Consider the following 23,643-nt stretch of genomic DNA (forward strand, 5'->3'; position numbering starts at 1 on the left):
GCAACAAAGAATGGGAGCAATTCTTTATTTCAGTCTGTAGTGGTTTTGGGATGTTTGGGATCTTACTTTAAGATATGTCTCAAAAGATGTTTTTGATTTATATCATGGAAACCTGTATGGGCTGTCTTTTTCTTTTTTATCAGGATGATTCAATCAGATTTATCTGCTAAACAATGGATGCTTGTAGTTTTTGTATTTCCCTGCACTGGCATGTCTAATTTAAACAAAAGTAATTCCACATGGTGCCAGCATATTTCTAAAGTGGGAATGTGATGGAGAGAAAAACATTTCTGCACTTCCCACAGACAAAGGTGTTTGCACAAAAGACATCTGGAAGTGTGGTTCACCATATACTTGATTTATACAATCAGAAAGAGATTTGGCATATTTGATTCACCTTTAATTTATTGATTAATGTCAAAACAAGATGTTAATTTAATTTTTAAGGAATTGGAGATGTTCAGAGATTTTTAGAGTGCATTACTATATTCATCTGTTTCCTTTTATAACCAAAAATAAAAAGTCTGCCAGACACTGTAGTGTGATGTAATTTAGCTGGGATGTTATCTCATCTGACGTCTTGAAGCTGAAGTCATTTATTTAGACACTGGGAATTAACATTGAGCTAATCTCGTTTTCTTAATCCACTGCCCATTGACACAACCACATTATATGGATCGAGGTAACGTACACACAGGACACATTAGTGACACAGAACAAATTGATGTGAACTATAACTCTACATGTCAAATAGCACTCAACAAATAAGCATTTGCTATAAATATGCCAATTTCCATAATTTTATAATTCTAAAGAGTCATTCAAACACATTTCCCTGGACAGTACTTTCATGTTTTATCAAGTACACTTGTTTATACTTGATGCATGATTTTCCATATATTTACAGAAAAGTTTTTTCTGGTACTCTTAAGCAAAAATGGAAAAAAATAGAGACAATAAAAATAAACATAATTAAAATACTGTGGTCAAAATCACAGGTACTTATTAGATGTCTCTCTTTCTAACCAAGTTTCTATTTTCCATGCATTATCTGATAAAAGTTTTCAAAGGAAAGTATGGTAAAATAAAATTTTTGAAAAAGTCTGCTTTAAGGCTTGTCAGGTGATTAGCTTTGCTCCCATGTAATGTACTGAAAAAAATAGTGTAACAACTTTACTTAAATTAAGTTATGCACTGTGATATAAAAACATGAATCAATCAAAACTGAAGTGATGGAGATCATTACTACAGTGGAAGTAGCAAGGAAAAAAGAAAAGACCTGATGTGAAAGAAAAGATTCATTCCACAATGACAGAATAAAAAGAAGGTTTGAAAGCTAAACCTGTGATAATGGAGAGCTCTCCCTAGTGTTTTTTTTTTTTTTTTTTTTTTTTTTTTTTTTTCCTTTCCTTTCCTTTCCTTTCCTTTCCTTTCCTTTCCTTTCCTTTCCTTTCCTTTCTGCTATCCAAGGAGATGCAGAATAGTGACTGTGTATGACTGCAGGTGTCACGGTTCTCACTCTTTCTTTCTACATAATCATTCTCATAGGCAGCAGGAGCATGGAAATCCATTTGCAGTTACAGTGAAAGGGAGTTTCTGCTCAGACTCTGTCAGTCTGGTTTGGCTGGTGGAAGTAAAAGGGGAGAAGTACAGCTGTCTGTGTGTAATGATCCTGAGATGGAGGGAGGGAGGGATGGCAGGAGGATGTTTCCAGGCCCACATAAAGTTTTGGAAAACCTGGCTGTAACCAGATTTTGCAAAATTATGGTATAGTGGTCAGTTTTCTGAAACAATATTATTTCTATTCAAACCTAATATTTATCAGCATAGAAAAACAAACAAACTAACAAACAAAAAAACAAACATATCTTCTAATATTCTGACATGATGGGTATGCTGAGTTTTATGGCCAAGATTAGAGTGGGATTAAATTGTGCCTCTATTAAGTCAAACAAGTTTAATTCTATTTTTTCTGGAGGACTGCACGATAGTTTCTGATATGTTTTCTGGATTTTTTTTTTTTTTTTAAAGCACCTATACAATGCTGGAGTTGAGATGTTAGACTAGGTAGCACAGAATGTGTGGTAATTTGCTTTGCTGGACTGGACAAGACCTGCAAGCTTTGTGTTCTCTGGCAATTTGTAGGGGGTATTTGTGCAGTCTTCTCTTGAACTCCTGTTAACTTTGAGCATCCTTGGACAGGGTGATTCGTTGCTCTGCTGTTCCTCTGTTTTTATTTTTCACTGATCCTACTAATGCAGTCAGATGTTCCCTAGTTCTTGAATTGGTTATGCCTGCTTGAATTTTGGTGTGAAATGTCCAAAACAGAGGATTACGCTCTTCTAGCAGTACTCCAGAGAGCTCCACACTGGCAGTGAGCCTTGCTTCAAGTGAGCTCATGGTTATCTCCACCCCTGTGCATGTGTGGAATGGACAAACAGGACAGGGAGAGCAGGTGGAAGGGTTGCAAACTTTTACACTGAGGTGTATTTTGTGTCCCTGGCCCCATAATGATACAGCCCTCTTGTTTTCCTTGGCAGTGCTCATTCCTGCAAACAATTTTTCAGACATTTGTTTGGAAGATCAGTAATCTGTTGATCACCATCTCTGCTTTTAACAGAATTTTCCAATGAGAGGGTGTTGCTTAAGAGTAGAAAAAAATACCTAGGTGAACCTTAAAGGTGAAAAAACATGAAGCAATTTTCAAGCTTTCTGCTGTTTCCCTTTAGGCTTGCTGATCTTTCTTGCACATCTGCCTGGTCACCTTGCCTGATGCTTTAGGTTTCTGCTCATTTTTCCTGGGTCATTCTCCTCCAGGGGAACCATTGACTCACTAAATCTTCTTGTCTTCCACATTTTTCCTTCAATGTTTCCTTTCTTTCCCAAAATTTCCTATAAGGGGTTATGATTTAGCACTGAAATAGTGACTGTGTGATATGAAAGTCCACTTATAAATTAGATCCAAGGGTATTTCTGTTCCTGCAGATGTTTAGTTTGAAGGACAGGCTAGAAGGGTAACAGGATAACCATTTCCTTTGCATCATGTTAGCATGCAGCCATTTGAAGTATTTACTCTGTTAATAACTTCCATGTTCCTCATTAGTGCTACTAAAATATGAAGCTTCTGTAGGAACCACCTGCAATGGTCAGAGCCTACACCAGGTGGCAGTACTAGTATCCCATCGGTTCTGTTTCTTGGGTTACTGGTTTCCAGAAAATCTCCCTGTAAATTAATTGATTCATGTCAGAAGTGGGCAAGCTTGCAAACAAGTCCATCTGGTAAGCAGCTTACGATATTTCTATATAAATAAAGGAGATCATCCAACTTTTCCAGGGTCACTCCGCCCCTCAGATCACGAGAAAGTCTGTTTTTAATGCAGAAAAGTTCAGATCCGCACAGAGCTCCAAATGCATAGCTGAGCACATCCTGCCTTGCCAGACAACGATCTGCAACTGAAGACTTGGGGCAGGGTGAATCAGGCTTTGCACAAAACCAAGCATGGATTGTCTAGGCAATCTCTCTGCTAGAATTCTCAAAGTCTTTTTCAGCTTTATGGAGATTTGGGCAAGACTTACTTCTTTTAGACTGAGTCTCAGATAATACAGTCTTAGGATGGGAGTGAACTGCATTTTAAGCCATATACCACCAGAAAAAAAAAGCCATTTCCTCTTCTGTATGGGCCCGTTCTCATAAAATGCTTTAGCTATGTGCATAAAAAGTTTTCCATCAGAATCAGATATTGTTATTATAATCATTAAAGTCTGTGGAGAAAAATAAAACAAGTATTCTGGTGCACTTTCTTCCATCTCTTTCAGTTATTTTTTGGATACCAAATCGCTTTCCTCAGGTGCTATTTTGTTGTTACCTTTTGAATTAATACACCGATTGAAAATTTTGCTTATCTTTAGGAAGATTGAGGCCTATGTTTCATCTAAAAATATCTTAAGTACATTGCAACCACCAGTGAGAACTCCCCTGCATTTACTATTCTCATTGTACTCTCTTTCCTTGAAAAATAAGAAATCAGCCTTCCTGAGCAGGTCTCTCAAAGAATTTTTTTTTTTTCCAATGCCTAGTACAGTGCTGGCAGGCAGGTCTGAGCAGAGGGGAGTGAAAGGGGTGCAAGGGAAGCATGACACCTCAGGGAGTGACCTCTGGGGAGACATGCTCCCTAAGCAGCTCTGAGAATCCAGACCCCACTCTGCTTTATGAGCCCAAGCTCCAAAACACAGCAGGTTAGGTGATCGCAGTTCATGTCTGTAGTTGCGGAGAGAAGCTGCATATGCAGGAGATACAGGGACCTACAGATATGCAGGGCACGTAGGATGGGACTCAATGACATGAGTTTTACAGGCACTACCCAAGCCTGAGGTTATCGGCTGGACTTTGTTTCCCTGAGCCTCCCCACTCATGGCTCCATTCGATCTGTTCTTCCATGGGTATTCCAGGTTGGGGAAGGACACTGATATGGAGAGCAGATGCTACTCATGGACTGTTTAACTCCTGTCCTTGTGGATGGTCTCTTTGCTACACTGGGAATTAACAACAGGAAGGCCAAGCAGCTTGTAAATTGCCAAAACCCCTTCCCAGGGCTGTTTTTTTTTGCAGCTGCAAACCAAGGCAGCCAGCAGGAATATGGTTCCCAGAGGAGGTTCTTGGGAAAAAGACAGTGAGGAGGGACGTGCAGATGGGCCAGGGACAGTGCTGAGGCTCTGAGATTTGAGGACATGGTGCACTCTCCCAGATGCATGTGCTTCCCACCTCTTGAATGTGCTCCAAGGCTTTGTGCTGATGTGCCGATGTTCCTATCAACAGAGCAGGTTTAGGGTAGAGACACGTAGATATAAATAGGGTGCGCAGAAAAAGCCCTGAACCCTTGGAGCTATTTAGTCTCTGAACTCCTGCTGAAGTCAGTGAGATTCAAGCATTTACATCTTTGATGATTTGGGCATGAGGATTTCTACACTGAAGGATTGCTATATGAGTTGAAGTAGAACCCAAAACAAAACAGAAAGCTTTCATAACTGTTTTGAAAGATGGAGAGAAGAACAAATATTTAAAGATAATTTGGAGTGACCTTCAGACTTTAAGGCTTCTCAGTGGGTGCAGAGAAAATGTGAACCCTTGTAAGAATAGGCAGTTAATATATTTCTACTCACCAGAAAGGAACAGCCCAGGGCTTGGCAAGGGCAGGTACTGATGCCTTCATGTCAAGAGCCACCATGTTCACAGGAGAGGTTCTTATCAGCCCTCTCAGCATAGAAGGCAAAGATCAAATAAACAATGAGACCCTGTCATACTCCATTACTATATTTTTCTTCTAAAACCAAATCTCATTTTTGAGCATAACTGCTTTAAAGTCTTTGTTATGAGTTGTGACCTGACTCTACTGGATCATAAACCCATACTTTAATTAAAAGTGACCAAATAGGTAGACTGACAGGCAGGGAGCAATCCATTATGTGTTTTTATAGAATCTGTGAACACAGTGCATTTTGCAGTTTTATACTTCACAGTCCCAGCCCTCTTGCTAACCTGGGATGCAAATAGTCCCTGTTTGCAGTGCTCGGCACCAAGGCCCAAGCTATGTGGTAAAACAAAATTATGTCACCCTCCCTCACATCTGCTGTTCTTCTTGGGGAATATCTCAATTCAGTGTGATTCAATTCCAAAACTGTGGTTTTCTGAGGAACTATGTACTTAGAAAAAATGCTGAAAGGAATCATTAAATGGCTTACAATCTCTTTTCCCTTGTGCTTTGGTGACCACTTATTTCCCTCACTCAAGCAAAGATGGATAACAAATTACTTGTTTTGGTTAATAATAAAAAAGCTGAAATGCCAACCAAAGAAAGGTATAATGCATTATTCATGAATTTATTTAATCTTCTCTTTATTGCTTAGCCATTGTGGTGATCCAGTGATTCAGTCAAACTATCTATTTCCAGTACTGCTTTTATAGTATAAAAATGCCTTGAGTTTGCAATTAATGGAACAGAAAAGAATTCTGCATGTGGGAAAAAGAGTGTCTGGGAAACAAAAATTACCAATTTGTTCTATTTCAGTCTGAAAAAAAAATCTCCCTCATCTTAGACCAGACAATTTAGGGGCTGGTTTGGGTAGACACTCTCTGCAAACATCCCTAGTTCTCATCTCTGCAAAGCCAAACTACAGAGCTCACAAAATAGGCGAAAACATCCTTCTTTGCTAAATTAATGGCTCACATAGGACTTCATGTGTTGCTGATCCACAGGTGCCACTGAGCTTGTGACTCTTCTCCTGGTGGGAAATCTGGGCAGGCTTCCAGCTGTGACTCCACTGCTCCACAGCCTTTCTAAGCTGTCAACAGGCACACACTATCTCTCTTCAACATTTAGTCTTGCAGAATATGGCATAGTAGTGCTCTTATTTTTCCACTTGCAAAAAATATATATTAACACATCGTTGTGTCTACATTCTTAAAAGTACATTTTGAGAACATCAGTAGATGCAAATCCATCAAAATCAATATCAAAACTGACCAACCATACTGTTCTTAGGATAAAGTGAAAGACAACATATAACAAGAAAATTTGGACCTGTGACAATGTTCTGACTCAGACACACAACTTAACTAGACAGTATGAAGAATACATAATCAAAACATGAGATCAAATTCGACTTACTCTCTTGGAGAGTACATGATTTTCTAAGTTTGCTTTTTGAATAAAGAACTATCTGCACTGACAGTACCTCTTTTAGGGCACAAGTAGCAAAATGACAGTGTATGGAAAGCAAAAGTCTCGTTTCCTGAAACCAGGCATCAGTGACATATTCCAGTTGCAACAGTAAGATTACATCAACACAAATCCATACATTCATGTACTACACAGCCCCATGGTCAGCCTTGCCTGTACTACTTTGAGGATTCCTTCCATGAGGAAATGCTGTCAAAGCAAGCCCTTCATTTCCAGGGCAGTGTGTCTCTGACCTCTGTTAGTGCATTAATTGCACTAAATGCCATATGATATATGAAATGCCATAACCATTTGATAAATGGTTAATTTAACAAAGAGTTTGAATGGACTGATTTCAGATGATTATTTTTTTTCTTGTTTTTAAAGAGAGCTTTCTGGGGTTTAGAGGGAATCTAATTATATAAGAATATATTCAATATAAAAATATCTACAACCTTATAGAATACTGTAAAGAAAGGGTTCAGAAACACACTTCATTTTCTGTCAAAGATGAAAAAGGTTCTTTTCTCTGAAGTATAGTCACAATACTCAGATTTGAAAGAACTGGGAATCCAGAATGGGACAATGGGAGGATAAACTTGCGTATGACGATATGATCGCCTTTTGCCTGTGTGTTGTAATAGGTAAACATAAATCACTCAAGATATGCACCTGGTCAATCACTGAAAAATATTCTTCTAAAAAACCTGAAATTGTTTTGCCACTTAGGGCTGTTGCAGGCATAGTTTTTGTGGAGCTAAAATAGTCTCCACTTCTACTGTGTGCTTTTAATTCCCTTGGTTGTGTAAACTTGAATGTAAAGAAATGGCCTGAAGCTGCATCAGAGGAAGTTCAGATTAGGTATTAGGAAAAGGTTCTTCACTGAAAAGGTGGTCAGGCACTGGAACAGGCTCCTCAGGGAAGCCTCCCCAGCACCATGTCTGCCAGATTTCAATAAGTGTTTGGACGGTGTTCTCAGACATATGGTCTGATTTTTGGGTGGTCCTGCGTAGAACCATGAAATCGAGTTGAGGATTCTTGTGGTTCCCTTCCTTTGATTCTACAACTTTATTGTCCTATTCCTCTAATCCTCTGATTCTACAACTTTAGGTGGAGACTGCAAAGTTTTGGTGTCTTCCTATGGATGAAGTCTCCTCTCCTCTCCTCTCCTCTCCTCTCCTCTCCTCTCCTCTCCTCTCCTCTCCTCTCCTCTCCTCTCCTCTCCTCTCCTCTCCTCTCCTCTCCTCTCCTCTCCTCTCCTCTCCTCTCCTCTCCTCTCCTCTCCTCTCCTCTCCTCTCCTCTCCTCTCCTCTCCTCTCCTCTCCTCTCCTCTCCTCTCCTCTCCTCTCCTCTCCTCTCCTCTCCTCTCCTCTCCTCTCCTCTCCTCTCCTCTCCTCTCCTCTCCTCTCCCCTCCTCTCCTCTCCCCTCCTCTCCTCAAGACATTTCATTTCCTGTACTGTATTCTTTTGTTGTTGTTATTTTTTGTATTTTTTGTTATTTATTTATTTATTTTTATTTTCTCAATTTACACATATAAACATATTAACCACCTCTTGTAACTAGTTTCTCATTAAAATACTCCACATCTGCCAGCCCAGAGTTCATCTGTGCCCTAACGAACTCTTTTGGTTCCAGTGTGAATAAATGAGAAATGTCACTTACTCCTTCAGGAGTGCTAACTTTGGCGATAATGTTTACTTTCAGTAATGAGCTTTAATTACTTTAGCAATTACAATGTATTTGACTAAGTTTCCACTGACTGCACATGACATCTGCGCTGGTAGGACCATACATATACCCTCTGATCTCTGCCCAGGGCTCCTCTAGAACATGATAACAGCTGTAGTCCATTAGTCTATAAAACAGTAGGCAAGCAGACATCCTTCAGATTTACACCATTAGATTTAAATCAGTAGTTCTTGCCTTTTGTGTCAAGCAGAGACTAAGACATCCAAGATTTTGTCTTGTTCTCACCTAATGTAAAGGTTTAATCATTCAGTGTAAGCAGTCTTCTCACAATCTGATGCATTCTGGGTTGGTTTGAGAGGCTCTGGCAATGTTGCTTTCTGAGCAGAGGTCTAATGTTGATGCTTTTGCACAGAGCATGTCAAACTGCCTTCCTTCAAGTGGTTGCCCCATAAAGTGAGTGCTACAGAAAGAACCCAGTGGGAAATCTGTATTCCTGTTAAATTATACGTGGTTGTCCATATTTCAGGAGTTAAAATGTTGAAGCTCATTGAAAGATGTAGCTTTGTTGTGTTCTTAAAGATGCCATTTGAAATTATGACAGAAGGTGGTAAAAGTCTTCTTGGTAAAAAGATGTTATTTGCAACCATCTTCCACATGTGTATGAACTAGATAAAAAGAAGATTAAGTTTCAAAGCCAATCAATCATTTGTTAGCAGATGACAGAGCTGAAACCTCTTTTTCAGCTTTGTGCCTCTGGTGACATGCCTCTACCCTTATTCTCTAGTCCGAGGGTCTGTGTGTGCCTTCTCTGATGGATGGTCTTCTACAACATGAACCATGTCTCTTGGATCATCATCAGCATGTCTGGGAACCTCTGAGCTCACAGGAGCAGTGCGAGCATCCCTACCCACTGCTCTCATGCCTTGCTCCTAGACTGTCCTTGCCAACGAAGAGAATGATAGTGAAGCAGTCCTACATAGTGACAAGCTGGGAGTGCTGATAATGAGCTCTGCGGGGATGTTGCTTGCTCTGCTCTGCTACCCTGGTTCTGCATACGTGCAGGGCATGCTTGGTGTGGGCAGAATGTTTAGAAGAGATTTCTGAGATAAAATTCCACTGAGCTTTCTGAGTCTGCTTCTGTCTTTCCGGGAATGGCAAGAGGATACGTGCACAGCTTTGAGACCTCCAGGAGTAGCACTGACTCATGCAGTGCACCACAGCACTCTGTGCAGCTGAGTGACCTTTGAGGTACTCTGGGCAGTGGGAACAGTCATCCTGGAAAGTGAGATAAACTGATCCTCCTGTAAAGAAAGCTCCTTTCAAGAGGAAGAAGACAGGAATTTGCCCTAGGAAGGAGCAAAGAGCAAAAGGAAAGAAAACAGACTTTTGCTTCAGCATCCAGAATCCAGTAGGAACCCAGAAGGCTATTAACTCCCGGTTTCTCTGCCATCTCCAACAGTTCAAAAAATCAACAGATCACAAGGATGCCTTTGAGGTGATTAAAGATTAGATGGAAGTACAAACAAGCCCACTGTAACCCTGTCTCTCCTCACCCTTCCCCACTCCCTGCACATAAGAAGTTTGTTCCCCAGCGGATGCCAGAAGGGCCAGGTGTCCTCGCTTTCTCTCCTGTCACTACCATGAAGTTTCAGGATGCCTTTCAATGCCCTCCTGGAGCTTTGCAGCTGTGCATTATGGCTTGTGAGGGGAATTGGCTAGATAACAGGCTTTGGCTCCTCAGACAGTAATTATTTCAATGGAATTACCAGCACAAATGTATATTTCTCAGGTGAATGAGGACAGAACAAACATGCAAGTTATTTTCCTGAAAGCTGCAAATGGAGCCCAAACATTCTTGCAATGACTCGTTCCAGTGCCAGCTCTCTCCTCCCCTACTTTCTGTAGAGAACTGATAGGAAGGGGGAATAATTTGTGCTCATAAATAAGTTTGCATAGAAGAATTAATGAGCTGTGAAACTGTTACAGAGCTAGTCAAAGACAGATATTTCAAAGGAGGGGTCACATAAGCAAGGCTTTTTCCTTGATAAATGAAGCCAAGAAAAAAAAAAAAAGTGGAAAGATACATATAAATTCAACAGAACAAAACAGAACATCCAAAATAAAAACAAAACAAAACCCCAAACCAGCAGAAAATGATCTTTTTTTTTTTTTTTTAATTTATTTTTTATTTTTTATTTTATTTTATTTTATTTTATTTTATTTTATTTTATTTTATTATTTTATTTTATTTTATTTTATTTTATTTTATTTTATTTTATTTTATTTTATTTTATTTTATTTTATTTTATTTTATTTTTTTATTGTTAAGATATGAAAAGAATGTCCTGGGGTTGATTCACAGAGCTTTTGGAGGAAGGCATGTAGCCTCCTCCACACTTCTTGGAAATCTCAGTCACGATGAGAGAGATCTGGGTCCCAATCACATCCTTCAGTCCTTTGCCTGAGGCTGTGGTTTGACATGACAGTGTGTTTGGTGACAATACCACAAGCTCCCACCCTTTTAATTGCTCCAGCAGTTGATCCATGTCAGTTTGTGCAGTCACACTATGATGTGAAACATGGATGGATCTTGCAGAAAAGTGAGTGGTTGCCTTTTTTCCCTTATACGTATTGGTTTATCTCAGTGGTTCACAGCACATCTAGGTGAAGAGAGGGCAAGAGTAAATGAATGACAGATTTTAACAATTTAACAAGGCACTTAACAATTCACAGCTTAAATCCCAACCAAAAGTTACTGTAGTGATAACTCTGAAAGATGTGACATAATCATTGGGCTTTAAGATTTTCTTTAAAACCCCAAATGGAATGCACCTGCTGGATATTGGTAACTTTGCATAAAACCACTATTTGTCTAGAAGGGACTGATTCAAATAAAAGTGCACCCAGAAACTACTTAACACATCTATCAGACTGGAGAAATATTTCTAGCTGTAGCTCTCCAGTTGTTAACAGCAGATCCCTGCAAGAGCAGGCTGCTGACCCATATCCTGGTCAGATCACAGTGTCACTACTACAGTTAACTGTTTTTCTGAGTGACTGGTGTTCTGTTTCCCACTGGTTAGGGCAATGAACTAATCCATCAGTGGAGGATGGATTCTTCCTGGTCCTGAAGTGACCCAGAACATGGGAGAAGACTTTTGCTCTTCATTTAACTTAAATGAGAGAACACATCAGCTCAGATGTGAATGGACTATGGTCATGATCCAGCACGTGGACAACACGTATGTGATCCCACCATTGCTGACTACAGGGAAGGGGACTGAAATTGCCTTCTGTCATTGCAGCTGGATATTTTTTATAAACTGAACTTCCTCACCTCAGCTTTAACAGAGCAGACAGTGCTTGGCCAGAGTATAAGGCAAGATACTCCCTTTCTAAATGTTCATTCCCTTTCTTTAGAGAAGTAAGACATATGTGCCTATGTTATCTGATTATTCTGTCCTTCTCATCATCCTATGTACCTGCCTGTCCAGCAAGTGGAAGAGGATTGAGAAGTACTGTGGAGTCGGAAAGAAAGGGTCTGTTCTGAACGCTGTTGTATGTGGCTTCATTTACTCCAGTGGCTTCAATACTCTGTACAGGCAAGAGTGGGAAAGAAAAAGAAAAAGAAAAAAAAGATATTTATTATTTTCTGCTCCAAAAGGAGCTTATGTAAATGAAAATCATGCACTATTTGTCAGACAGAGAGAGCCCTACATTCACGGCAGGAGTAGTAATTGAAATAATGATTTCCTACTATCCTCGTGCTTACTTACAGTTACAGAAAAAATCAGCAGAAACACGGTAGGCCATTATTGCAGAAAAGCTGTTGCCTGAGTCAGGAGCCACCTTTCTTTAAGGGAAAACAAATGCCTGGTCTTTGTAAGGAAATCCCACAGTCTTCAAGCTGCTGTTGCAGTGGTTTATCTCAACAGGAAAGTGACTTGCTTTCTAAGGACTCCTAAGCAGAAACCTGCTTGCTGTACCAAAACCCATGCTGAGCAACACCATCCTGTTCTGTGTCCTGGAAGGACTCCTATCTTAAATGAAAGATGTCAGATCTGAAACTTAAGCTATCAGCTATTAATGTATTTATAACAGCACAAGGGGACCAAAGTTTTTGAGAGATTTCTGTTAGAGGAGTAAGAAAGGATAAGAGCTGTAGCTATTAGATTTAACACATCTTCAATTCTACAGATGTCCAAAATGGAACTGAAGTGCTTTTGAATTTTGTATTTGCCTTTCCTCTCTTCTTTTCTGAATGGCAACAGATCAACAAAAATCTCAGGACCCAATAATTGTGTGAGCTGAAAAATTTCATTGGTTGTTTTGATATGAATTGATAACCACTCTTAAATTCAGCTGATGACCAGCACCATCATGATGGAAATACTGTTTATTTTCTTTCAGAGGGGCTAAGATGGGATTATCTTCTGGAATTTGTGGAAAACTAATGAACATCTTTGTACATGGCTTTGATATTAGATATTTTATTTAACAGATTTTTATTTTTATTCAGAGAAGGTTACAAATGCAAATCCAGGGAAATTTATGCTGCCTATGGTCATGCTTTTACTCTAGAAGAAAAAAAGGATTTGAACAAGAATTAGTCACAATCAGCAAATTATATTTCGCTTATTTTATTTTATTTTATTTTATTTTATTTTATTTTATTTTATTTTATTTTATTTTATTTTATTTTATTTTATTTTATTTTATTTTATTTTATTTTATTTTATTTTATTTTTATATTAATTCTTTGAAATGTTTTAACTCCTGAACTGTTATTTCATGTTTAGTTAGTATTCAGTTTCATTGCTGGTAGGCAAAATGCATATACAGAAATAATGGATCTTCCATATGCACCCTCTGAAGTAACAGGGTCAGAGTGCATTCCTGTGTCTTATTCAGAAGACATCCGTATGAGAAATGTATATATATATATTTAATACCTACTTCTCTTATTTTTTTTTTCCACTGCATTTTATATTTTCTGCTCACATTGATTTTACACTGCTTCATCTTCACTGACTTTGGAAGAATTATATCAGAGCTACATGGGTGTGATTTACTGGGAATGAAGCCCATTATACATAATTAACTGTAGTGTATTGTTATAATTCTTCTTTTTATTTAAGATAATTTTTTCCTACCTTTCCCCAGAGTGTTTTCCATCTGCTCCAGGAACAGAAGTAGAAAGGAAAGCTATTTATTTTTTCACTTTTTAATGGCATGTAGAGCATGAAGAATGCTAGCTGAGTTCCACTGTTGCAAGCCTTTTTTTTTTTTTTTTTTTTGCCCTGTACATTTCTCACTGATACTGTCTGTATTGCTGGGCCAAAATTATTGAGTCCAAGGACAAAGCTATTCTGGATGTCAAGAAGATATTTGAAAGAGATCAAGAGGCAACTGACTAGAGATTTAATTGAGGCATGGGCATTGTTCCCCCAAATCCTTATCGAGACTACAGACTGGCTATTTGCAGGCACTGATCAAGGAACACCAGTTCAGCATCTGAACTCCATCTCCTCTTTCCTTTCAAGAGACATGTTGAAAAGCCATCATGCTTGTCCCTATTGCTGAGCTGGTTATATCAGATATTTTCGTGTCCACTCCCTTTGAAAGCCTGCATCATGTATTTATGTAAGGAAACTAAATTTCTCAAAAAAAAGACTTGGACAACTGGATGCATGTAACTCATTGCTGACCTTTGAAACGTTGGTGCATTGTGAAAAGTCAGAGTGTGAAAGCAGTGTTCTTGGAGGAGGGCGATGCCTCCTGGCTTCAGAGGGCTGCTGAGAAAACTGCAAGGCTTTTTCCTTTGTCTCAGTAACAATCATCAGCTTCACTGAGTATGTTTTTAAGTGCACTGGTCTGAACAGAAAGAAAGGGAAGGCCCTGGAAGACAAAGCCCTGAGAAATAATTTTGATACACTTTTCATACATCAGAAGCAGATAGAAAGCATTCCAAAATATCTCCAGCATGTTAGTTTCCTGCCGTTGATTTACAGGCTGTGACAGAAAATCCATTTCTGTTCCTGTAGATGCTAAATTCATTACCTTGCCACAGAATTCAGATTCTCCACTTCTCCTTGAACTTCAGCTTGCTGCTATGGCAACCAGTGCCAGACAATATATTTTTTCCTTCCCACTATTTTCCATTGGCAAAGATGCATATTGCAGTAAAAATAGTATCCTTTTGCAATATTAAAAAAAAATAATAATTGTGTTTTATTACAAGGGTTCCCCCTATACTGTGCATTAAGGTCATATATTATATATACAGCATAAATCTGATTAATCACTGTAAAATCAAAAGCTTTATAAACTAACAGGGCACATTTTCCTTATAGCTGTACTCAAAAAGAATTTTATTTTCTTCTTTCAAACCTCTCCACAGATGGACATTTTAGGTTACAGTAAAATGCTTTTGAAGTGGCCATGAAGATTGCATTTTTTGTCAATAAATAACTGGTCATTCTTCTTTGTTTCAGATGTTGCCTCCACTTAGAGTTGTCAGATATACTCAGGGAGTAGCTTGCCAATGAAAGTCCATGTTGTTTTAAGCTAGTTTCTCTCTGAAGTCTTGTTAAAATTCCAAATTGGTTTCTGAGAGGGGTGTCTGATCTCTGCTGCAAGAAATCCAAGGAATGTCAGGAGGATGGAAATGAAATCAGTCAATCAATAGGTTGCCCTTGCTCTCCTGAATGAGACATAAGACTGACAAAGCAAGTCTTGGTCCCTCCCAAATACAAGTTCTGTGAGGCTGCCAGTGAACACCACTGGTGTGGCACAACATGGAAGGCTGGTCAGTAGATGAATGAGAAGAAGATGAGAATTTTCTGGTTAAACTGGTTGGCAGTGCCTTGTCCAGAAACATTAGGGTTTTTAAAAATGTTCCGTAGGTATTCAAGAATGATGAAGTTGGGAGTAATTTATTTGTAGCAGTGGTTAACATACATTAATTGAAAGGATGCTTTTACATACATATAGAGCTTTGTTCAGCCATCGCTATACATATTGTTTATTTAGATTGAAAGATTTTTGACACCAGAGAGTGCTTTGCATGACCCTGGAAATTGTACAGATGCTTACACTGTAATAAGTGTATGTAGGAGATGTGTTAAAGTTGCAAAAACTCTTGGTAAACAGGAGCCATAATTATTTTTGCTCTTGTCACAGAGAATGGGAATATATTACTCTGCATCTCTCTAACCGCATGCTTTCTATGTGTGTTTAATCTTTCAGCTGGTTTTACTGCACCATTCTACTACAATGCATAAGGGAGATACAGCCACTAATAAATTGTTTTTCATGATAGCTCTCTGAGACGAAAGCGTACTGGCACCCAGGTTTGTGAGAAGACACCTAAGTGACATAACAGTTAAAGCCCCAAATGTATAAGACTAGTTATCCAGCCCAAGAAACCCACAGACTAATTTACAGTCTTTATCTTTCATGATGCACATCCAGGACACAGACAATCCTAGGCTGCAGTTACAGCTCTGAGTGCTCACTAATTCTACAGACCTAACCCTTCCACAAACCTCATTGCCAGCATAGCCCTGAGCATAGCCTCCACCATGTGTATTAACCAAGGTAGGAATCCTGTATGAAATTATGAAGGTGAACACACAATCAAAGTTCATATTAAAATGCATATACAATGATCAAATCAATGCATGTTTTGTCTAGTTTTGGGATTACCTAATTTTTGTGTACTTAAACATGGAGCTGTAATATTAATTTAAGGCTTTGAAAATTATTACTTCCAATAATTTTTTTTTATTTTTAAGAATTGTTTTTATTTTGTCTTACCCAGCATTGCTGACCATTCACATGTAAATAGGTATGCTAGTTTTGTATTTTGTTCTTTTTGTAGAGATCACAGAATCACAGAATTGAAGGGGTTGGAAGGGACCCTGAAAGATCATCAGGTCCAACCCCCCTGTCAAAGCAGGTTCCTTAGAGCAGGCTGCCCAGGTAGGCATCCAGATGGGCCTTAAATATCTCAAGAGAAGGAGATCTGTAGCCTATGTTTTGGTATTCTTTTTCCAAGGAAGAACTAAGGAAGTCTTTTGTCACCCCACAACCCTATACCCTCTTAGACAATCACTGGGCTTGTTCTCTGCATATATCCTCCACTCAGTGCTTTCTAATACAGTCAAGCAGCTTATTCCTTGTGGTGAAGTCAGGATGAGCAGTGAGAACATAGAAAAGGCATGATGGGATTTTTCTAACTTAATGCTTGATGTCTAAAATTTAGACCTCTAAAACTGAAGCATAAACTGAAGGATCATTTGGCAGTAGATAGTGAGAAATACTGTCCTTCAGGGTGGATGTGTCTGAGTTTTGAGATAAAATAAAAGGAGGGTGAGGCCTGTGATTCACTTCTGCTGTTTTCAGTTTGCTAAAGACATCACTTTTTTACCCATAAGGCACAAGACACTGCCTGCTTCAGGGTGGGTTTAGTGCCTAACACATTTGGGCCCAGATTCTTTCATCTTGGCCCACCATTACTTTCCATTACTCTATATTGATGAGATTATGTGATTTTGTCATTTTTGCTCATACTCATTGTTGTGACTGTGTGCATAAGAAATGAAAACTACAAAGTTTCCTGAAAAGAGCCGCCATCCAGGCCTTTCCAGCACTGGCATTTCACTATCAGTTCTATTGCTCATTTTTATTCAATAACTACACTGAAATTGAACGTGCTAGAGTTTGACACTATACAAATAAATGCCACAGAGAGATGTACATCTGGTTTCAATAATAACAGCAATAATTTCCAATATTTGTTTTCATACTGAAGGACCAGAGTCCAACAACATTGCTGGTGAGAAGAGCACTGAAATTGAGAAGGGAATATAATTTATTACACATACAAAAACTATGTTAAAAGAACATTATTAAGGTTGTAAAGTCAAACACTCGAGACTTAGGAAATGCCAGAATTAAGGTGGTCTGTGCAACATTAATTTGACCTCGTGAATGTATTCCTCAAGACAGTCTTTAGTTACATGATTGCATGTGATTTCTCACCAAGACACCCACCTCAGTCAGTGCACAGAAAGTGTAAGTGGCCCATTCGAGCACTGCTATGCAATACTTATTTTTCTTCCCGTGTCTGGCATGTGATGCTTTTACTCTGCACTTTACAATCCTTGCACTGAAGAAATGACTATTAGCTTCCTGCCCAGTGGTTCCTCTTGCTCATCACTGCTGCAGCCAAGCACTTTGTAGCATCATTTTTACAGAAATCAGTGCTTGTGTTAGCGAGTGTGAAGTACCACATGAAAGAGTCGATGCTGGGGGCCTAAGGCTCACATTGCAGTGGTTTGCTGTATCCCAGCAGCATATTTTGAACACCCATGAATAGTTGGAGGGCATTAGGTGGGGATACCAGCAGAACAATTCCCAGCTTAATTGTACCCAAAGAAATCTTATCTGTGCCCCATCAGGGCTCAGGAATGCAAACTGGAGTATGGTGAGTGGGGGCAACAGGAAGGTTAGCTTCAAAAACACACCACAGATTGGACTTACAAGGTTATGGTAGGCACATCCTGCAAGAAGAGCATCTGTTTGACAGATGGAGAAACCACACACATGGAGGTTAAAACAAAAACCATCCACTAATTTTGGGTGCTGAATGTGAGATACCATGGGTGTAGAATCTTCTGACTTCCCACTTCCAGCATTCCTTGCTCAAATCCCCTTTCTGACAACTCCTTGTTACACTCACAGACACTGATATTCTCCTGTTTGAACATTTCATCCCTGTTGTAATTCAAGTCGACCCCTCAATGCACACTGGAGTCAGTAAGTCAGATAATCTGCTTCTATATTAGAAAACTACACAGAGCCAGGGCAAGGGTCACAGCACAGCTTGCTTCCACATGGCTTAATTTTCTCCCCCCCCTCCTACCATCCCCAGAAAGCCTCATCCATTCTACTTACTGGGTACATACCTGTGCCCATGCTATTCTCCAAGCTCTAACTGGGCAGCTGCTCTTGATAGGACTATTTTCTCATCTTTGGCCTGGTTAATCATGCAGTTTCCATAGAACAGGGACTATAACTCTGTTTTCCTCCCTTACCAACATCACATTTCCCATATGGGGAGTATGAGCTCATGTTTTTTTCCATGTCCACAGAGCCTGAAATAAATCCAGCTGTATATAGCCAGGAAATTCCAGCACTTGGTATTTCCATTTCCTTAAAACATTCTATTTATTTTATCTGCATTTAATTTCAGCTGGAGGATAGGGCTGACAAGTTGCTGATCTGTAAACTTTGCTTGGTTTCATCCCCAGAGCACCATGAACTTTCTGTATGGAGGACTGGTGCATACTCATAAATACCCATGCTGCAGGCACCTTCCTCATGACACGATGTGGGAATGTGGATTTTTTTGTCCAACCATCTGATGCAGAGCTGTCTGGCACCCATGAAAGTAGAAAATTACTTTTTTTTTTTTTCTTTTTTTTTTTTTTTCCCAGACTTAATCAGCATATTTGCTCCCACATCGCCCCAGAACAGTAGCACATCTGATATTGCTTTGAGTTTGGACTTGACATCAGCCAATCAGTCAAATTTTCCAAATGTCCAGTATGAGGTATGTTGATGTTTAACAGGCAGTCACAACCACCCATCCCAAACCAAAAAACAAGTAGCTCATCTTATTAAATTACATTGCTTGAGCTGTATTGAGCTGCTTTTTTAATCATAATGCCAAAATAATTGCTAATAGGAGACCGTTAGAAACACTTTCTTGTCCTGAACATGATGGAAGATGTTCAAGTAAATGAAAATCTTGTTAGTGTATGAACCACAGCCATAAACCACTACTATACACATTTTTCATAGTGGATCATCATGCCATATGGGTTTTTAATAAAATATATGACCCAGTTCAAACCTTGGCTATTGCTGTTATTTGTCATTTGTTATAAAGACACCAGACATGTTTGATTTCCCTAGTTAGATTAAATCTGTTTCTGTCTTTAGGTTATTGCTTCTTGAGAATGACATCTACCATATTCCTGATTAGTTTTAATTATCTTTCTTGCTTTCTTGCTTTTTCTATCTTGATAAGAAATTTTTTTCCAGGTGTTTTAATATATATATATTTTTTTGATGGCAAAGTATCTTGCTTAGTGCATGTTTATTGAATGTTGCCGTTTAAGAGCTAATTATAGTGCAGATAGTATTTCTCTTCAAGGCAAATGGACTTAAAAACATATATATATATATATTTTGGCAAAAATAAATAATTAACAGCTACTTTGAGTATCATACTGATATGTGTGAGAGCTTGGTGAATGAATGTTAAGGTTCATGACCCTGCTTTGGTATCCCCTACATAAGAAAAGACCTTTAGTTACTTTAGAAGGAAAGATCACATATAGGGCGACAGTAACAAGGAAGTAACAGATTATTCTGAACTATTTTGTGAGATCCATATATATGGAAGAACCTATATAAAAGTTTAAAAACTTGAGCTAGTTCCCAATCTGAAGTGAAGCTGTGTGGTGCAATTGACTTAGTCAGAATTTATTAAGATTTTCTTCAGGAAATATGACCCAGATGGTATTGTTTCCTCATGTTGTTCTCTCTTATTTGTTTGCTCATTTTCCAGCTGATTCTACTGACAGGCCTTTCCAAGCAGGCAGACCTGGTAGAAACCAGACAGGAGAAAAAGCAGTATGTTAACACCCCAGCTGACAACACCTGACATTATTCCATAGGTTAAGATGAAGGCATATGGCAAATGTAGACCACTAACATGGGGATTAGAGAATTGTTAACATCTTGTTTTCTGGTGTTTTTCTCTAAGATTTAGTTCATTGCTTTTTTTTTTTTTTTTTTCATTATAGGAAAGAAATCCTTCTTTTGCTGCCCAGACCACTTCATAAAGAAGATACAGATCTTCCCCTTGTCTGCTATTCAGCACATCTTCAACAGCTGAAGGAGGCCTTGGTGCCACGTAAGCAAAGAGCAGGAAAGCTCATGGTGAGAGCCTTCTGGAGCTATAAATGCCAGAGTATTTTTATGCAAAACAAATGTCTGTTACCTCATACTATGGATTTAATATCTGCTATTTTCAACTTTCACCATTTTATTAAAATAAAGTAAATGTCTTTTTTATTTTTTTAATTTTTTTTTACCTGTCTGTTTTTAATTTTCTCATATATATCTGGAATGAGGAGGAACTGTTTCAGAAGACTTGAAAAAATATAGAAGCAAGAAAGAGACCCTTTTTTTTTTTTTTTTTTTCATCACAGTTTTAGAGTTTTAGTATAAGGTTCCGGCAGCTTATTTGAGCTGCTCAGTTCTGATGTCATAACACCTTAAAAAGGAGGCATGCAGCCTTGACTGATGGTTCAGGATACTCCAGATTGATGCACGAGCTCACTAGAGGGATAGACAGAGTGGGTTCAGAAGTGTAGCCCCAAAATATCTGGTAGAGTGCAGCCCATGGGGGTACTCTTGGCCTGTCACCAGTATCTCTCTGGATGGAGCTCATGAGGTTGAACCAGTGCTGTGCATTGTGTGATTCCCATAATGTGGGATGCTGTGTTTTGGGGAAGCATAGGCATTTGCTTGTTGAACTTATGTTTTGTTTTCCTTTTTCTTTTCTTATGGAAAAAGCACAAGGTCCCTCCATGCCACATCACTCTGTCATGAGAGAACTTTGGCAGGAGCAAGGCATTAAATGGCTTGTACAAGGCTGCCTTTATGCATTCGCAGGTGTCTAAGTTGAGGTATGTAGGGAATTTCATAGACCAGCCTGGACCTTGTTTTCAGTCACATATCAAAATGCATGCCATGCCTACTTAGCACATATCACATGAAAAACATGCCAAACATGGAAGCAATGAAAGTCTGAATAGGAGAATATCACCTTTTAAAACCCATTAATAAAGTTTTCAAAAATAAAAATAAGTAGAATTCATTACCCTAAAATGTAGCCTTTAATCTTTTCAAGGCTGGCATGAGCCCTAACCATAGATTTTGGAGTAATTAAATGATCATATAATAATAAAATGTTTATGTGGGCTTTCGCAACCAAATTTTAGACCTGTTGGGCTTTTCAGTATGATCTAATGGCTGGTGCACAGAAGCTGTTGTTAAGACTCCCAGGCTCTGTTTCTCCTTTCTGCCAAGATTTACAGCTAATGAGATGCTATTTTCTGCACTGCCTGGCTAGTGCAAAACTGTATTTGTTAAGGGTTGTTTTTATGAGCTAAGATTTACAGTTTCTAACGATCACATGCAAAGTAAACCTTTTATTTACTTAACCACCATGAAAAACTGCATGTAACAAAATCATCATATAATTCTTGCTGCAGAAACATAGCTGCTTTATAGCCACTGTGATTTTTTTAGACTTATACAAAGAACCAAATCTTGTCACCTTTGCTTATGCTGAGTGGAATCTTTGCAAGCAGTCCTGTAGAGATGATTTTTCAGTTTCATGAATAATTTTCTGAGACTTTGGTGGAAAAGAACTCTGAAAACTGAAAAAAGTGGAATGAACAACATTCTCAGTGCCAAGGAGCAAATTGGTCTTTTCTGTTCAGGTATGTGGAACTGGTTACTCAAAGAGAGAATTACTATTCAAATTTTGGTTATCAGAATCTCGCCCGGAGTAAACAAACTTTTTCATATCAAAGCCATAAAAACTCCATAATATGCCCAAATTTGAACAATTTACAGTAGCTCTGAAGTCTTTGGTTGTTCAGAGAAGGACTTAATGTTGTTTATGATGTTCAATGATAATTCTGGGAATTAACTTCCTTTTACTTTACATTTGTATCTGTCAGTATGTCCGTGGCTTGCTGTTCAGAATTTTATGCAATGATTTCAGGTCACATATATTTAAGATGTGATGCTTGTTATATTATTATTTTGACAAGGTTTGGCATGAGTGAATGCATAATATTTCAGTAAACTTCTTAACCTGCTTAAGCTGAAATGAAACAGATTTATTATTGTTGTTATTATTATTATTATTATTATTATTTATTAATAGATTGAACTCTTGATTTCTGCAGTCTTCATCTGTTTTTTTCTTGTGGTCTCCGCTCTAAGATACATGCTTAGATGTTTTGCATGTCTCTTCAAGCAGACCAAACAATAAGAAAGGGACACAAATCCTCTCTCAGACAGAGTTTTTCTGACACCAGATTGATACAATCATAATATATTAATATCCAGGATAATAACACTGTATCATCAGTGCCATCAGTGCAATAATTTGTGCTACATGATTGTAGCTACACCAATACAGACATGAATATTTTTATCCCAAAGTTCAAGCCTCATAGTCTTTTGTGTCTTTAGATTGACCTAAGCATATCTACAGTACTTGTGGTTTTCCATTCTTGTGAATTGTGTGTAGGAATAAAGTAATTTTCTGGACCTGTATCTTCTGCCACTACTGCATTTTGACTTACAATGCTATCACACTATCTTTAATGTAAATACATATAATGAGGATTAAGAAGAGTCCTTTATTTTGTTGTTTATTTATTTATAGTTTTTATTTATGTTATGTTTTTGAAAGACCATTGTTTGGATTTGGGTATATCCTAAACAACTGCAGCCACTCGAACCAAGGGAAGAGGACCCCTACCAGGTACAGTGTGTAGGTGGCCAGGTTTTTTTTATGTGCATAGAACAGTCGGGTGGACATGTACAAGTTCATCACAGTTGTGTGTTGCATTTTCTGATTGGCTGGGTTGTTTTTTTAAGACCCTAAAGGGACAGCAACAGAATTCTCTGAACTTCTACAAGGGAGAATAAGACAAAAGTTTATGTCCAGCAAATTGGAGCCACAGAAGAAGCACAAAGGAGTGATGCAAATATTGGAACTACTAGATATTCTGCTGGTCATTCTTTAGAGAAATAAAAAAACAATAACAAAAGTAAGCTCATCAAAATGTATAAAAATAGGACATACTTTGTGCTACATCTGGATTTGTGTGTTTATGTCTTTCTACAATCTAATTCAACAGCTTCTTCTAACAAAGACAAATGTTTGCTCATTGATGTTGAGAAGACAGCTTGTTTGTAGAAGGGTTATACAATGAGTGAAATTTAGAGTAGTAGTTCATGAAGCTAATAACAAATAAGCAAACAAAACTAATAAAACTACTTTAGGCAGCTGTTGTCCAATTGTAATTTATACAAATATTGAAAAATACACTCTGTCCAAAATATTCACTCAGG

General features: G+C 38.4%; 1 long non-coding RNA gene across 1 annotated transcript in view; it reads left to right on the top strand.

Annotated features, from left to right (window-relative positions):
• LOC116487746 overlaps positions 1–20,501 on the top strand; it is a 40,305-nt gene extending 19,804 nt beyond the window's left edge. The window contains exon 3 of the long non-coding RNA XR_004253102.1: positions 20,286–20,501. This is a non-coding gene — a long non-coding RNA (uncharacterized LOC116487746). The remainder of the gene's footprint in view (positions 1–20,285) is intronic.
• Positions 20,502–23,643: the final 3,142 nt, after the last annotated feature.

Source organism: Aythya fuligula, chromosome 3 (genome assembly GCF_009819795.1).
Source record: "Aythya fuligula isolate bAytFul2 chromosome 3, bAytFul2.pri, whole genome shotgun sequence".
NCBI lineage: Eukaryota > Metazoa > Chordata > Aves > Anseriformes > Anatidae > Aythya > Aythya fuligula.